The sequence below is a fragment of the Opisthocomus hoazin genome, chromosome 14 (assembly GCF_030867145.1).
Source record: "Opisthocomus hoazin isolate bOpiHoa1 chromosome 14, bOpiHoa1.hap1, whole genome shotgun sequence".
Classification (NCBI taxonomy): Eukaryota; Metazoa; Chordata; class Aves; order Opisthocomiformes; family Opisthocomidae; genus Opisthocomus; species Opisthocomus hoazin.
The window spans coordinates 1,567,381-1,573,555 of NC_134427.1; positions in this window are offsets into that span (position 1 = coordinate 1,567,381).

The window sequence follows — 6,175 nt, forward strand, 5'->3', positions numbered from 1 at the left end:
CGGAAGGGGTGTCCCCGTGGGACAGCCACGCATCTCCCGGCCGCCTGCTGCGAGTGCCTTGGGTGCCCACGCCGCACCGGCCGGCAGCATGCCGAGGTCGGAAGGTCAGCCGAGCCCCCCGGTTGTCCTCCCCCTCGGTCTCCGGGTCCCGCAGGGCCAGGTGGGCGGGGAGGCAGCACCTCGGCATGGCGTTGTCCCCCCCGGCTGCTGTCCCAGGGACGAAGCCCACCGACTCAAGGCAGAGCCGTCCTCGTGGGGCCCGGCGTCCTCGGCGTGGCGTTCCCCTCGCTGCTGGGGTTTGGGGGACGGGGGTGGGACGCTGCTGCTCTACACTGTGGTACTGCTCGGGGTTCGTCTCGGGTCGGCCCCGACCTGCTCCTCCGGCCGTGCCTCTCCTCTGCGCAAGGGAGGGCGGAGGCGCAGAGCAGGAGGGACATCCCCAGCGTCCCCACGTCCCCCTTTGCCAAGTGTCACAGAATCACAGAATCACAGAATAGTAGGGGTTGGAAGGGACCTCTGTGGGTCATCTAGTCCAACCCCCAAGTGTCCTCATGATTTGGTTTGACCTTTCGTGCTTGCTTTCCCGGCCGGAGCGGCTGGTCTCCGGGAGGAGGTGGGGAGGAGTGGCTCCAGCACGGGCGAAGCGAGGGAGCAGGATGGCAGCCGCTGGACGCGGGGCGTCGGGAGGCATCGTGCCCTGCTTCCCAGCTGCCAGCCATCGGCAGGGTGGCAGGGGGACTGGGCAGAAGGGCTGGAGAGATCTGGCTGGCGGGGAGCGTCTCCGGCAGAAAGCAGCGGCGCTAACAAAGCCCAGCTGGGCAGCAGAGGTTTTGTGAGAACTTGGTGTCCGTGGGTGCCCCCCAGATCAGAACATTTCCAGGAGCCCAGCTGGGACAGCTGGACTCGGCCGGGCAAGGTGCTGGCTGGTGCAGCCCCACTTGGCTCCCTTGGTTGGGTTTTATTTTTAACCTCCGCTCAGTGTAGCCAGGGATTCAGCCCCAAACGGGCGTCAGGTCCCGCTTTCCTAGGACAAATTCTCCACCCACCCACCAGGAACCGTTCCCGGGGTGAACGGGGCGAGGCAGTGCGCAGGGGCACCAAAGGTTTGTTCTGGGTGGGGGTGAGGGCGAGGAGGAGGGTGCGTTTTAGCACGAGTCAGCTGCAGAATTCCCCGTTATGATACGGGTGGGAGCCTGCTCGTTGCCTACAGGGGACACGTGGTGGTCCCTCTGTTTCCAGACTTCTCCTTGACGGGGAGCCTACGGCAGAGCCCAGGCTGGGTGGCAGCGGCGGAGCAGGAGGAGCGTCCTGCTGCGTCTCAGAGCGATCCCGGATCCCCGCGCGGGTCCGAGAAGCGGCAGAGCTGAGCGCTGGGGGAGTTTTGCGCTTTCGGGTCTGTTGAGGGGAAGCAGAGCCCCATCAGCAAAGCTGCTCCCTACCCGGCTGGAAGAAGGGAGGAGCGGGCGTCTCGTGGGAAGGGCAGGTTTGCGGACGTTTCCAGCCCATTTCCAGACCAAAGAGGCTCTGAGAAGCAGCTGAATGTTTGGTTTCCGCTTTGACTTGAATCTCAGAGCTTTGGGGTGACGTTTACACGTTGCCCGTTACCAAAGTCCCGCGGACGCGAAGCCCGTGAACCCGCTGTCCCGTGGTGGCTGGGCTAGGAGAGGTGGTGGTGGAGGAAGGTGCAGAGAGTGTTTCCCAGGCAGATTGCGCTGCTTTTGCTACCCAGAAAAGGCAGGGTGGTTCTCGTTTGGCTGCTCCTCGCGGCATCCGTGTGTTTTCAGTCTAGTTTACACCAGTGTGTGTGACCTCAGGGGTCAGTACTGGGCCCAGTCTTGTTCAACTTCTTCATCAATGACCTGGATGAAGAGTTAGAGTGTGCCCTCAGCAAGTTTGCTGATGACACCAAACTGGGAGGAGTGGTGGACACACCGGCAGGCTGTGCTGCCATTCAGCGAGACCTGGACAGGCTGGAGAGTTGGGCAGAGAGGAACCTGATGAGGTTCAACAAGGGCAAGGGCAGGGTCCTGCACCTGGGGAGGAACAACCCCAGGCACCAGTACAGGCTGGGGCAGACCTGCTGGAGAGCAGCTCTGTGGAGAGGGACCTGGGTGTGCTGGGGGACGACAGGGTGACCATGAGCCAGCAGCGTGCCCTGGGTGCCAAGAAGGGCAATGGGATCCTGGGGTGCATTAGGAGGAGTGTGGGCAGCAGGGCGAGGGAGGTTCTCCTCCCCCTCTGCTCTGCCCTGCGGAGGCCCCATCTGCAGTGCTGTGTCCAGTGCTGGGCTCCCCAGTTCAAGAAAGATGAGGAGCTGCTGGAGAGAGTCCAGCGGAGGGCTGCGAGGATGAGGAGGGGACTGGAGCATCTCTCCTCCGAGGAGAGGCTGAGGGAGCTGGGCTTGACCAGAGCTGAGCTTGGCGAGAGCGTAGAGCCAGACCGAGGGAGGGAGCGCAGTCCCGTGCCCGCCTCGAGACAGCCGGCCCCGCTGCGCTCCGGAGGAAATTAGATTTTTCGTGTGCTGCCAAGAGTTAAGCGAATTCCCGGCGCCGCTCTCGGAGGTGGGCTGCGTCCAATCTTCCAGCGACTCATCTAGGGAGAGAAGAATAGCCCAGTGTGCTGCGTCAGCGAGCGGCCCTGAGTCACCGGCCCCGGTCATTGCCTGCTGGTGTGAGACCGGGCAGCGCCGGAGCCCGCGCGCTCGCCGACGCCGCGGTGCGGCCTCGCTCTTCGGCGTCCGTCCCGACTCGGGCAGCTTCGCCTCGCACCCGGTGCGGAGTTTTTGCGATGGGCGATTTCCCCAGGGCCGTGGGGTGAGGTCGGATGGCCCCGGGGACGAGGGGAGGCTGGCGGGGCTTTGCTGGGGTAGCCCGGGAGCTGCGGCGGACGCCTTCCCCTCCTGTAGCACCAGCGGGCGAGGTTGGTCTCGGGAGGCAGGGAGCTGAGCCGCGCCGGACCCGGGGTCTCCGGTGCGACCGCCGAGGAAGAGGAGCGGGGTCGGGGGGAGCGGGGAGGCTCCACGGGGCGGCTGCGGCTTCGCGGGAGGCGATGGCGTGAGGAGAACGCGCGGGGCGGCTGCGCGGGGAGCGCAGGGGTGCGGAGCCGCGCTGGCAGGCGCGGGGCCGGGCTGTTACCTAGTGTGACTGGGAGGAAAGTGCTGAGTCTTCACAGAGCGAGGCTTTTGGAAGGAGTTCTTTTATTTAGCGAGTCTGGGCTGCTGTCAATAAGTTCTGTGGTTTTAGGGCACCATATGCTGTATTCAACACTTTGCCAATCTCGTTAAACGAATCCAGACGAGGCTGTTCGCAGAGCGGGACGGAGCAGCTGGAAGCGGTGTATGTCGCAGCCCATCATTATAAGGCCGTCGGGTAAAAACCTCCTCTTTGCTCTGACATTACAACCTTCCTAATCCCCCATCCGTATCAGCTTTCTCTTGGCCGTACAAGAGAAGAGTCCAGAAAAAAGGAGGCGTTAACGCTGGCTCAGTTGGTGCCGCTGCCTTCATTTTTGTGAAAAGGCGGAGCGGGAGAGCCCGGGAGAAGGAGAGAGGGTTTCTGTGCCCCGCAGGTACGCCCCAACCCCTCCCGTGCCCGGCAGAGCAGGAGCCCTGCGCCGAGCCGCGCTCCCGCAGCCACCCGGGACCTCGGAAAACCCCGGGTGTGGATGGATTGATCCTCCCGGGAATTTAAAACCAAGGTGCTTTCTCCTCTTCGGGCAGCGATCTTATTTCTTCTCCCTAGGGAAGGTGCCACGCGTTGGGATTCGCATGTAAAACCCAGGCTTTCCTCCGGTGGGTGAACTTCTCCCCACTCGGAGGAGAACCTCCACCGCAGAGCCGCGGTCCCTGCCTGGCGAGAGGCCGTCCCTGCCCCGCAGCGGTGACGATGTCCCCGCGGGGAGCGGGCAGGGCGCGGGGACGGGGCTGCGGGAGGAAAGGTGGCCGGGTCCTGCCCGGCTGGAGCGTTAGGCCTGGGTTTTGTGCTTTAATGTAACTGCCAGTTGTACAAATTAATTAAAAATAACTGAAGAAAAATCCCAAAGAAAGGCCCTGCTTCCTCTGGTGAAGATTAATCATTAGTTGAGCCTTTTTCCTATGAAAATAGAGATCCATGGTAGCCCCAGGCGAAAGATTCCCAGGGAGAGCCCTCACCATTCGTGCTCTGAGTTAGGGAAATCGCTTTGAAAGCATCTGACAGCTAAAGCAGAACATGTTGAGTAACTTGGCAACACTCGGAAAACATCTTGAAATGGTTTTTGTTCAACACATTCTGCTTTGCTTCAATAGGAGATGTCAGGGCAGTTCATTCACTGCCGCTCAGGGCTGCAGGCGATGCTGGGAGACGGTTCCTCTGCGCGCCTGTAAGAGAAAAGAAAAGAAGAAAACCCCCGATATCTGCTGCTGCCGGGGCAGGGTGGGTGCTGCCGGGGCAGGGTGGGTGCGACGGGGCTTCCCGCTGCCGGGCTCGGTGGGTGCCTCCCGGCCGGCGAGGTCTCCCCGCACCGCGTCTGCAGGGGAGCTGGGTGATTTACGGCACGGAGCGGGGCCGGCTGCGCGGCCGGGGGCACGGGGACCCCCAGTCCTGCCCAGCACTGCCCCGTCCCCACCCGCGGGGCTGAAGGCTCTGCCTTCAAAAAGTCACGCGGCGGTTTGTGATAAATTATCATACGATACCTCGCTGCCGCCCCGGGAAAGGAATGCCTATGGAAAGTGGCAGAGACAAAATCAGGACAGAAACACGCTTGGATTCTGTGAACATCCCGGTTAAAATCTGTGCGCTGTGCCAGGCGGTTTTGTTGACAGACTTTCTGAGCTGCCCTGCGGATATAAATCTCCCTCAAGTTCCCCGGCAGAGGTTGGGAAGGGCAGCGGCCGATGTTTAGGCAGGGCGTTAATACCGATTCAGCCCGTCGGATGAAGCCAGCCCTCGGGCGTCCCGGCGGGGTGGCAGAGGTGCCTACGCTGTGAAACCCCGTGATCACCCCTTTTCCCCCTCAGAGGAGCCCGTGTCGGGGCTCCCGCATCACGGCAGCTCCTCCTGGGCGATCTCGGTCCGTGCGGCTCTCCGGGTGATGGCTCCCAGCCCCACGCGTGGCTGCGGGGAGGGCGAGAGGGACGCCTGCTCTTGCCCCCCGAGTGCCAGCCAGGCGTCAGGACCCGAACGCGGACGGTCCCGGCAGTCTGCAGCCCTCCCGCAGCCCCCGCCGCCGGGCTCCATCGCAAACCATGAAGCCGGCATCGACCGCGCTCCCCACGGCTGAGCGGGGCAGAGCATCCTCCCGAAACCGGGGCTGGCTCCGCTGGTCCTCGCCCGGGACGCGGGCGGGAGGGTGCTGGTCCCACTGGCCGGGGAGCATCGGGGATGGAGGGGTTTTTCCTCCACCCCGGGTCGTGCCGGGCTGAGACCCTGCGAGGGGCATCGCCGCCGTCAGCTGCACCGGGGCCGTTCCCAGAGGGACCCGCGGTTCTGCCCTGGGGGGCGAAGGGAACAGAGGAAACGCTGTGGCCGTACGCTGAGGGTAAATCCTTTTCAAATAAGGGCCATAAACGAAAATTTAAATAATTCCTTTTAAAAGTGGTGGGGATTTTATCGCAGCGCTGGGCCCCGGCGCGCAGGACTGGGTGTTGGCTGCGTCGCTGAGCGCCGGCGGCCTGGCCAGTGCTGTTGTTGGAAGCAGGGTCGGGAGCGGCTCCCGGTCCCGTCAGCGTTTGATGATGATCCTTTTTCAGCCCAGGAAGTCGACGGCTTCGCCTGTTGTAAAATGAAACTCAAAAAAAAGAAAAAAAAAAAAAAAAACCACCAAAATTATGTTTGGCTTATGAAATTTGGGGTTGGTTTTACCATTTTTAAGCGTATTTATTTGGGAACTGTACTTGCTCGAGTTGCAAAACAAAAAGACGTTTCAAGCCAGGCAGATGTTTTTCTTTTTTCATTTTGAAACTCGTCAAAAAGAACCATATTGATAATTAAGGCTGATTTTTTTCAAATTGAGAAATGTATCAAGAACAGCCCTTTCCCACAAAACCTTTCATTTTCAAAAAAAAAAAAAAAAACAAAACGAAAAAAAATACAACCGGTCACACTTTTTCTGCTGGCGCGGTTGGAGCGGGCGGCCGCGGACTCGGAGAGAATAGCAATTTGTAAGGAATTCCAACCAGCTCTACTTAAAAATAGCA